The sequence below is a fragment of the Nicotiana tomentosiformis genome, chromosome 7 (genome assembly GCF_000390325.3).
Source record: "Nicotiana tomentosiformis chromosome 7, ASM39032v3, whole genome shotgun sequence".
Lineage (NCBI taxonomy): Eukaryota > Viridiplantae > Streptophyta > Magnoliopsida > Solanales > Solanaceae > Nicotiana > Nicotiana tomentosiformis.
Window position 1 is genome coordinate 63,890,778 of NC_090818.1, and position 11,986 is coordinate 63,902,763.

The 11,986-nt window shown below is 37.4% G+C and overlaps 1 long non-coding RNA gene across 1 annotated transcript; it reads left to right on the plus strand.

The window, feature by feature from the left end:
• The first annotated feature begins 837 nt into the window (after window positions 1–837).
• LOC117275306 (uncharacterized) lies at window positions 838–1,674 on the plus strand. Its single transcript, XR_004505467.2, has 2 exons — window positions 838–1,133; window positions 1,206–1,674. It is a non-coding gene; the product is annotated as an uncharacterized lncRNA (long non-coding RNA).
• The last annotated feature ends 10,312 nt before the right edge of the window (window positions 1,675–11,986 follow it).

The window sequence follows — 11,986 nt, forward strand, 5'->3', positions numbered from 1 at the left end:
TACAAATTCGGTAAAAATCGACCACGGTCAACCGACCAATTTTGGTCGGTCAAAAAATCGGCCAAAGGCCAACCCAAGTTGATCGGTTTTTTAAAATATTTTATTTTTAAATTTTTTTTTAGTAAACCGACCAACTTTGGTCGGTTTCCTTTAGCGCAAAAATGCGGGAAACTATTTTTGAGTCCCGCAAAATTTATTTTTCAAGTAACCGACCAACTTTGATTGGTTTTTCATTTAAAATAAATTAAAATTAATATTAAAAAAACCGACCAAAATTAGTCAGTTAATTCGGCTGGTCATTTTAAAAAACCGACCAACTTTGATCGGTAATTTTATTTTTTAATAAAATCGACCAACTTTGGTTAATTATTTTCGTGCGAAAATATAATTAAAGAGTATAAATGAAATGAAAGATTGTCTTAAAACAAAATGCAATAATGGTCTAGTGGTAGAATAGTATCCTGCCATAGTACAGACCCCAGTTCGATTCTGAGATAATACATTTTTAATTACAAAATTAAAAAATCGATCAACTTTGGTCGGTTTTTTCAATTTTTTTTAATTTAATTGACCGACCAAAGTTGGTCGGTAATTTCCGACCAACTTTGATCGGTATACCCTTCCGACCTACAAAATACCGTCCACACGTAAATGGTCGTATTTTTGGACGGTTATTGGCCATTACCGACCAACTTTGATCGATTTTTTTAGACGATTTTGCCCGAATTTTTAATAGTGTCATCTAGTAATGGACTCTTTACACCTAAGAGATTTAAAAATATCAATTTTTTAATTTTAAAATTATTAAAGTGCATGACGTAGAAATAGAACTCATAAAGTTTAGAATAGATATAAAGAATAGAAAAGCCATTTAACAGAAAATATCACCGAAGAAAATAAAAGCCATCATCTAGCCACCGAAAATCAACCCCCTCCAAAACAATCCACCTTTCACAAAATGAAATTGGCGGCGCAAAGAGGAAACCATCGGAAATGAAGAGAAAATCATCGGCTATCCCTCTCCTAAAATCTTCGGCGAACCCTCAACCGAAAAATCATCCTTTTCATTCATCAACACCACCAGTTAAACACAATCAGACAAAAAAATGAGAGAAAAGCCTCAAACTACCACGGTAAAGACATCTAAATCAACCACTTTTACTCTAAATCATCACCCATCAGCACTTAAAATCTTAATATTTCAGGTAATAGGAAGTGGTTGAGCATGTGATTGGAAAAGAAAGAACAGAAAAAGAAAAGGAAGAAAGAGAAAGAGAACGAAAATCGAATGGAGGTGCTAGAAGTGAGAAGAAGGTGTGGTGAAGCCGTGGAGGCGGGAAAATTACTGATGAGTTCTCTGGCTTGGAGAAGAAAACAAGAAGAAAGAGGAAAAAGAAAAGAAAAGGAAAATAAAAACATTGAAAACAATAATGAAGAATAATGGTCAAATGTGTTGATTTTGGGCTTCTGACGCGCCTAATGTTCGTGCAAATACAATACCTGCCACATGGGCTCAAATGTGTTATTTATTCCACTTGAAACAATATCAGGGGTTATATTACCCTCGCAAAGTAGGAAGGTTTAATTGGTAAAGTGAGAAAATCTCAAAGGGGCGATTATATATTATCCCTTTCAGAATTCTTAATTATATGAGTGAAAATTTAAAAGATTAAAGGTTGGACTTGTCTTCTTAAATTAACCATTGAAATAGACATAAAGATGATTTATTTTATTTTCATTTGACAAAATTTAGTTTCCCGTAATGCTTTATCGAAATGAAAGTATACTAGGTACATATGAGTAGTGTTGCAGTGTTGAGGGGTCTCACCCGTAGATACTCGTATAACCAACCGTTGTACTAATTTTTCGTTCCTTAAGCAAAGATACATAAGCAGTAGTATGTTTAGGAGAGGAAGTCCGCGGATTTTTTTTATTAAGAAAAATTCAAACAAAAAATATTTGCTTAATTGACAAATGTTAATCAATTCATGAGACATGAGACCCATAAACAAAAGGCTTCTGGATGCTTTTATATTTGTAGGTGGAACATTGTGGTCCATCATCAATATCTAATCTCAGAACTAACTAGCCTCACTATTAAGCTTGTGTGACTATTGTGCTTGTACTTGGCTAGATCAAAGTACTTAGTGCTGAAATAATTTTACTTAAATAAAATATATGTAAAATATGTATAGAGAAGCTAAGGATATTGTCTACACAAACACGTACTGGTGCCCGCCACCATTCCCCCACTTGAGTTCCATACTTTATCCTATCATTGCATATCCAGATCCCAAAAGTAAAATTTCTACTTTTGGGTCCTGACACATTTTTGATTCCCAAAAATTCTGTTTTGTGCTGCCAAAAAGTCCCCACAACATCTTCCTTGAAGTTTGAACTCTCTCATAATTCCAAATTAGTACAGAGAGAATTTCAGAAAAATCCTTCAACCCTTTGATCATATGGTCGTTCTTTTTGTATTCCCCGTCTTTCAATTTAACGTCTCTTTTCCCAAGTCTATACATTTTTTTTGTCTCTCCTAGAAATGAAAATGGTGTCATTAGACGGGACTTAAGGCTGATATTTGTAAAACAGAAACATGTAGAAAAGTTAATTAAGGGGGAACAAGACAAAATTAAGTCTGTGTGGAGTTCCAGCAATGAGAAAAGTCCAAGTGAAAAGTGGGGAAAAAAAAGATTGAAAATGAAAGGAAAGGGATAGAGGGAATCAAAGTTTCTCCAGTCATATGTGGGTGCAGATTATTGGCACTTTGCGTTCAATTTAGTGCTCCTTGAAATCAAGATAAAGCTTAAAAGAAACAAACAAAAAGGACCCTACTCAAGTTGACAATTGAGGACTTGAATCATTAAGGTGTTACTATCGTGGCAAATAAAGGATACATCATCAAACGAAATAGTAAACTATGTTCAATAACTTTGTAATGAAAGTGAATGCTTTATCAACTCAATTGTGGAGCTAGCCTTTTTTTCGGCTGATAAAAGCGGGATTGTATTGGCCTTGTCGGTCTTTTTGTGTATTTGAGCCCCGTTCCTTTATTTGATGCTTCTTGTATGTGTGTTATAATTTTTTAACTTGCGAGATTGGTTAGTTTGGCTTCATGAAGGTTTGAGAATGATTGGAATACGTAGTTTCATTTTTTGGAAGTTTAAGTTGTAAGAGTTGACCAAGGTTTGACTTTTGAGTAGACGACATCAGATTGGTGATTTGGTGATTCCAATAGGTTCGTATGGTGATTTGTTCGAATTTAGATTTGGAGGTTCCTAGAAACTTTTGGCTCTATTTGCTGAGAGTTGGCAATTTAAAGGTTTGGAGAGTTTATAGGTTTGACCGGGAGTTAACTTTGATGATATCAGACTTAGATTGTTGTTTCGAGACTTGGAATAGGTTCATATAGTGGTATGAAACTTGTGTGTGAAGTTTAATTGGAATCCAGATTGGTTAGGCTTGAATCGAACAATTGGTTGGAAGTTCTTGAACTTAAGAGAAAGATTTTGATCGCCGGTTCTCGGTTTTGATGTTATTCGTGGTGATTTGAGACCTTGGATTAGTTTGAATTAGGTATATGTACTTGTTGGTATGATTGGACGGGATCTCGGGAGGCTCGGTTGTGATTCGGGATAGTTTCAGACTATTTCCTTTTGTTTAGGAACTGTGGTTTTCTGGTGCAGGTTGATTCTTCGCAACCGTGGAAGGATTCTCGTGATCGCGGATAAGGGGAGGCTAGCGGGTAGTTTTTTCATCACGTTCGCGACTCAGGGACCGCATTAGAGTATTGGGTTAGGCAGGTGCATGGCAATCGCATGAGTGCGACCGCGTTCGCGTAAGGTCGGAGCCTACCTGGGGGCGCTGGTCTCCCCGTTTGTGAAGAAGGTGTCGCGTTCGTGGAGTAGCGATTGATTGGCTTTCGCGATCGCAGAGGGCCAAACATGATCACATGTTGTAATTTTGGGCAGCAGCAGATTTGAGCTTCGCGATCACGAAGCTATGGACCGTGGTCGCGAATGGTATGCTTGGGCAGACCACTTAAGTGCCTTATTTTTGGATTTTGCCCATTCTTTCATATTTTGAACCTTAGACTTCGAGAGTGGATATTTTGAAGAGCAATTTCACTACACCATTAGAGGTATGGAGTTTTCACTTGGATTTGACTTTATATCTTAATTTGTCATGAATTTCTACACCTAAAAACATAAATTTTAAAGTGAAATTTGGAATTTTATCTACAACTTAAGAGGGTATATTTTGAGAATTTGAGTACCGATTTAAGCTCGATTTTAGAATCTAATTACATATTTAGACTCATAGGGTTATGGGTAGTTGGCATCTACCCCTTGACTCGGGTTTTGACCGTGTGAGCCAATGTTGACTTTTATTGGCTTTTGGAAATTTGATTTAAAAATTTCAAACTTTATTGTTTGGAATTGATTTTTATGGCTTTGTTTGTGCTACGATTCAAATTTTTACCAAGTTATGATGGCACCAAACCCAATCCGCTAGGTAAGTGAAACAATACAAATTACAACTATAATGAAAAATCATCAATATTAATAATAAAGACGACAGAAGAATTCAATATAACTATCCTAAGGATTGGTAGTATAAGTCATGAGCCACTATGATTCAGATTTACAAGATGGCAAAATGAATAAATACAATATCTATTTGAAGTTTATAAAAAAATAAAGTCCTAAACTACCATGAACAACTGGTAGCTTAAACCTGGAACACATCTACAACTTAAATGCCAGCCTTCATTATCCATAGTAGCTCAACTCTATGATCTGCACGCAAGGTGCATAAGTGTAGTATGAGTACAACCAACCTCATGTACTTAGTAAGTATCTTGATTAACCTCGATGAAGTAGTTGCAAGAATTTTAAGTCAAAAGATACTCACTTTGCATAACATGTGCAACTCAATAACATGTATATTACAAATAAATATCTAGAAAAGACAGTTACCGAATAAAGGATATCAACAGTAAAGGTGCATAACTGGCGTAGGGGTAATAAACAAATTCTTCCAATTATAGTACCAATCCCGCTCACAAAGAGACATGTGCCAAACAATGTGTGTGCTAGATACTCATACATGGCTGTAAGCCTGTAGACAACATGATCTGATTCCATATTAATTGCCCAAATAACATGTTCATGAGACCTTTATAGGAATCCAATACGTCAATGCATGATGATAACTTTCTTTTTACATCAATCTGATATGCTACCATCAACTCAAAAAATATGAGATATCAACTCACTCAGGTAAAATCCATCTTGATAATCAAACCACCAATTAATAACAGAGGCACGGGATAACATGTTAGATGCAACATGAAAACATGTAAAATGCATGACAACTTATATAGAATACATGTGCATGATCAAGAATTTCACCCATATACCGCTACATGAACATCAACAGTGAAATACCACCATTATACTCCACATTTCATCAACAAGTATGCCACCCTTATGCTCCATATTGCATTAGAAAAAATACCACCCTTATGCACCACATTTTATTAACATGAACTCCACACTTATGCTCTATATTTAAACAGCACGAATGCCACCCTTATGCTCTACATTTCATTAATAAGAATGCCACCATTATGCTCCACATTTCATCAATAAAAATACCACATTTATGCTTCACATCTCATCAACAAGAATACCACCCTTATGCTCTACATTTTATCAATAAGAATGCCGCCCTTATTCTCACATAACATCACAATAACAATATCCGTCTTAACATGTCCATATGTTTCATAATCAAGAAAATTCAAGAAAACAACGTATCATCAAGAGACATAATATCATAATTTATCAATAAGGTGTACAAGGACATGGAAATAGTAATGTGCAGATTTGTGCTCAAGATATAAGACACGACTACAACTAAATAAATTTAGCAATGATTCCATAAATGCCCATCTAGGCTAATTAGGAGATAATAATAATTCTAAAACATGATCTCTAGCATGAAAGTATAAATTCACGTAGTCATATAAAGGATCACACATGTATCACAGAGTGCCCATGTTCAATTCAATGCACAGCACAATTACAGCAAATACGGATATGTGTTCATAACATATGTGTGACTTGTCCGAGGCAAGTATAACATCAATCTCAAAATTTTCTCATCATGTTCAAAATAAGGTACCAATAGCCTCAACATTACTCTAGAATGGTTTATTGTACTCACGAAGTCAATTAATTAAATAACACATTGAATCAAGTAGAACACACAACCAAACAAGGTATAAAGTAATCTAGAATCTACCACGAGCATGAATACCCATGGCATATGTATATACGCTCATCACATCATATATATATATATATATATATATATATATATATATATATATATATATATATATATATATATATATATATATATATATCACCCCCACATATAGCAAACAACATTAATTAGTAGGAAAAGTTTTTTCAACAAAATTAGGCAAGATACTTACCTTATCCGGGCTAGTCGTAAGCTCCACAAATCGCATTTCCTTGAGAAATCAACTCTAACCGGCTCGAATCTAGCTGATAATCAATCAAGGAAGTCAACCAATGCCATATGAAGTAATCATAATCAATAAAGCATCGATCTTTGATGAATTCCCCAAAAGTCAACCTGGATCTCGCATGCTCGAAACCCGGAACCGATGTTAAAATCTGATGACTCATGACCTGCCGAATCTAAATATATGATTAGATTCTAAAATAAGTCCAAATCGGTACTAAAATTCTCAAAATATCCTCTCCTAGAATGTAGGAAAAGCCCCAAATTTTATCTTAAAATTTCCTATTTTGGGTGTTAATAGTTTATGTAGATTCTTGAAATAATACCAAAAGTGAGTAGAAATGTAACGACCCGGCCGGTCGTTTTGAGTATCACAGCCTCGTTTTCCCATTTACTGCTCATTTTGGGCATTACAATTATTGTGTGATTTGCCGGGGTAATTGATTAGGGTCCGGTGAGATTTTGGAATAAATTGGAACACTTAGTTCCAAGGTTTAAAACTTAAGTTAAAATAGTGACCGGAGGTTGACTTATCTGTAAACGACCCCGGAATAGAGTTTTGATGATTCCAAAAGCTCCGTATGGTATTTTGGACTTAGGAACATGTTCGGAAAATTATTTGGAGATCCGTAGTGGAATTAGGCTTGAAATGCCGAAAGTTGAAATTTTGAGAAGTTTGACCGGAGGGTTGACTTTTTGATATCAGGGTCGGAATCCGATTCTGGAAATTTGAATAGGTCCGTAATGTGAAATGTGACTTGTGTGCAAAATTTGAAGTCATTCCGGATTAATTTGATGTGTTTCGGCACAAGATATAGAATTTGAAAGTTCAAAGTTAATAGATTTCGAATTTAGGTGTGATTCGTTGTTTCGATGTTGTTATATGTGTTTTGAGGCCTCGAGTAGGTCCGTGTTATGTTATGGAACTTGTTGGTATATTCGGACGAGGTCCCGAGGGGCTCGGGTGAGTTTCGGATGGTTAACAGATCAAATTCGGACTTAAGGAAATGTTGGAACTGCTGCCTACTGGTGTGGTCACACCTGCGAAGCTTTTGAACGCAGGTGCGAAGCCGCATGTGCGCGCAACCAGTCGCAGAAGAGGCCAAGAGTGGAACTGGGCAGTGCTCGCAGGTGCGAAGAAATTGCCCGCATCTGCGAGGCCGCATGTGGGAAAGAAATGTGGCGTCGCCGATGCGAGATGTTAGAAGGCCGACTGTTTCCGCAGGCGTATGTTTTCGTCCACAAAAGCGGATGCGCAGGTGCGACCACAGGCACCGCAGGTGCGGAAATGCCTGGGCAGTGTTAAAAACGTGGGTTTCGAGATTTTTTCTCATTTTGGACATTTTGGAGCTTGGTTTGGGCGATTTTGGAGAGGAAGTTTTCCACACAACTTGGGGTAAGTGTTCTTGACTCCGTTGTGATTATATTTCATGAATTAATCTTCTTTTTTGGTGTAAGATTATCGAATCTTCAAGAGAAATAGAATGAAATTTCTATTATGTCAGAAAATGATTTTTTTGATTTTGAATACCGATTCGGAGTCGGATTTGAGTGAAATTAGTATGGTTGAACTTGCAATTGGATGGGTTGTCGTATTTTGTGAGTTTGTCGGATTCTGAGATGTGGGCCCCACGGGTGTTTTTTGGGGCGTAGTTTCGGATTTTGTGGAAAATATTAGTATTTTGATATGGTATAAATTACTATAATGTTCGTGGGTTGAATCAAATTAATTGTGACTAGATTCGTGCCATTTGGAAGTTAATACGCGCAGAATGAGATTTTTGGAGCATTTTTTAGGTTGCTCGGTATTGGATTTGGCTTGTTCGAGGTAAGTAAGTCTTCTAATCTTGGAGCTGAGGGTATGAACACTGAATATATGTATTTTCGGGAATTGTTGGGAGGTGACGCACATGCTAGGTGACGGGCGTGTGGGTGTGCTTTATAGAAATAGTGACATAATTGTTTCTGTGGAATTTTATAGTTAAATAATCTTGGCATTTTCCATGCGGTTTTATGTGTTAAAGAAATTGAGCTGAAAAGCATATTAAAAATTATGTTGAGGCTATGTGCCAGTATTTTGGGACCCACAGAGGTCATATTGCTATGAATTATTTGTTTTAAATTGAAAATTCATACTCAGTCATATTAATGTCATTACATAATATATCTCAGTCTCTGTTGTTATTTATTGATACATCATATCATCATTTTTGGGCTATTTTCATGACATTGTGAGCCCATGAGAGAGAGACTGGAGAGATTGATGACTGAGTGAGACCGGGGGCTTGATTGTGAGGATAATTATAGGATCGGGCTGCACGCCGCAACATTTCATATTGGCTTTATATACTTTATTATTATGTGGATCGGGGCTGCCCGCCTGCAGCAGGCCTTATTGGATTATTATGGCACGTGAGTTGTCCGTGCGGATTCTGATATGATATTATTGTACGTGAGTTGTCCGTGCAGCACGTGAGTTGTCCGTGCAGATTATAGCGCTTGGGCTGTAGGAGCCCCTCCGGAGTCTGTACACACCCTAGTTAGCGCAGGTACCTACTGAGTGCGAGTGCCGAGTGTAGAGTGATTGGGAGGCATGAGAGATGGTGAGGTCTGCCTGAGGGGCTGTTTACGAGTGATTGTGAGGTAAGCCCGAGGGGCTGTATACGAGTGATTGCGAGGTCTGCCCGAGGGGCTATTTATGATTTTATCACCGAGTTGTATCGCATTGGCATGCACACATGACATACAAGCATAGAGATGTATTTTTTCTTATGTTGTACAGCACCACATCATTCATGATTTCTCACACATTTTGACATATGGGCATAGGGATGCGTTTGTTTTTACACGGGTTATCCGGAAGGAAAATAAAACATCTCATTTATTATTGAAAGGATTTTTGGGAAAAATTATTGTTTTTAAACTTATTCATATTTTTGGCAATTTCGGTAAACGATTTGGGTTTTCACTGATGTACTTGAAAGGAAGAACTATTACTTTTGAAATCATGATTTAGCTGAGCATTTTATCTCTGAGTTACTTCTGGTATTATTTGTTTTACGTTATTATGGACTGTCGTGGACTATTGGTTTTGGACCCGACCTTGGTGGAAGCTCGTCACTACTTTCAACCTAAGATTTGGTTTGTTACTTAATCAGTGCATGGGGTCGGTTGTACTAATACTACACTTCTGCACATTGCTTGCAGATATTGGTTGTTGTTGTTGTTGCTGTGCTCAATAGTTGTCGGATTTGAAGATGTACCTGCGTTCCTATTGTAGCTGCCTCTTGTTCATGGTAGCCTTAGATTTATAAAAGCTCTGTTTATGTACTATTCAAACCGACTATGTATTTATTTCATTTCCGCTTTGTAAACTCTATTCTTAGAAACTCATGATTTGTACTACTAGTTCTTGGGGATTGTATAAGATTAAGACCTTTATTTGCTTTAATAATTGTTATTGGAATTGGATAGTTGAAAGTTGGCTTACCTAGCGGGTTGGGTTAGGTGCCTTCACGACTAGTTGGATTTTGGGTCGTGACAAAAAATCACTTACTCCAAAATCTTGTGTGAAATTTCCATGAGAAATCGCCCCTCTCCAAGTCTAGGGTTCAAAATATGAGAAATGAGCTCAAAATCCCACAATACACAACTTGAAAGTCTACCCAAGGGTACTCTTCGCAATCGCGACTGGGCACCCGCAGTAGTGTAGCACAAATGCGACCAATCTCACTGACCCTTCTAAGCTAACACGAAGACACAACCGCTAACGTGATGCCCAACAACTCCAATGCAACACGAACGCGATCCAAAAGCCGCGAATGTAAAATCCTAATGTCCTGCCCACCTGCTCAGCTTTGCGAATGCGATCGCCACATGCGAACGCAATCAACCAGCTTGCCCAATACTACGCGAACACAGTCCTCCATCCGCGAACGTGATGAACAACTTGACAACAATAAAATACTCTACTGGATCATGATGAACCTTGCACGACTGTGAAGCTCATCAGAACATCTGACATCAACAATAAAACAATCATCAGAAATGATCTGAACCTAACCGAATCACACTCGAGGCCCCCGGGACCCCGTCCAAACCAACAAGTCCAAATAATTCAAAGGCTCAAAATTCTATGATTAACATCTAAACCAATAATCAAAAATCAAAATTATTCTCTTAACTTTCAAACCTTCAAACTTCACCGAACGCGTCCGAATCACACATAGACATTCCGGAGCACAACCAAACTTTGCACACAAGTTCCAATGAATAAAACGAACTTGTACAAGGTCTCAAAATTACAACCAGAGTCCAATATCACCGAAGTCAACTCCAGGTCAAACCTATGAACCCTCCAATTATTCAAATTGCCAACTTTCGATAAATAGAGCCAAAATCTTCTAGGAACATCCAAATTTAAATCCAAACATACGACCAAGTCCAAAAGTCAATCCTTGTTCAACTCCTCCCACTCGAAGCTTCCGAATTGAGAATTATTTTTCCAAGGTAATCCCGAACTTTTTGAAAATCAAAATCAACCATGAACGCAAGTCATAATACCTTATATGAAGCCACTCAAAGTCTCAAACCACTAAACAGAATAGCAATGCTCAAAACAACCGATCCGGTCATTACATTCTCCCCCACTTAAACATAAGTTCATCTTTGAACGTGCCAAACGTCATTCCCAAGTCATCCAATCACTATGTAAACTCATCATTCATATACCCATGGGTGATCCCACATTATCGCAATCCATATAAGCCCATTAGTACAATTCTTACTAAAGATTCTTCCTTCCACCTTAGTCCACAAGCCTTAGAACTAAATTCGAACATCTGGAATTCTCTATAAGATTCGATCTTTGTACATATATACTGTACCAGTCCCTCACAAGCCGCATCAAGTCATAAACATAATCCCAAGATGTAACCACGCGATGTACTGTATAACTTATATACTCATAACATTATTTTCCAACCACGATAGAAGTTTATCGCCAAACCCGATACTAGTAATATACTTCATATCAGATAAAATCTCATTCAAAATATTCGTAGCACTACAATGAAGAAAAAAACATGTAGAATTCATAACCACCCATCAAGGAAATAAGTTGTGGAGTTCTCGCACCTGACAAGAACCGTTGCCAATTTTTAAGCTGGCTAATGACATTTCTCTCCAAGCATATCTCCAATTCCGATTGCACTAATTCCGGTTCCAAAAACCTCATCTCATGTAGTACAAGTTGATCGACCAACATGCCGTACCCGATGCCACCTAGTCACATACGATACAATCTGTGCACCCAACAAGAAACAACTTGAATAATACCAAAATTGGAATGGGAACAATAAGAGAACTATCCAACAAGTTTGACAGATACCACCACCAAGGTACAATTCCATGATTCCATCCCACA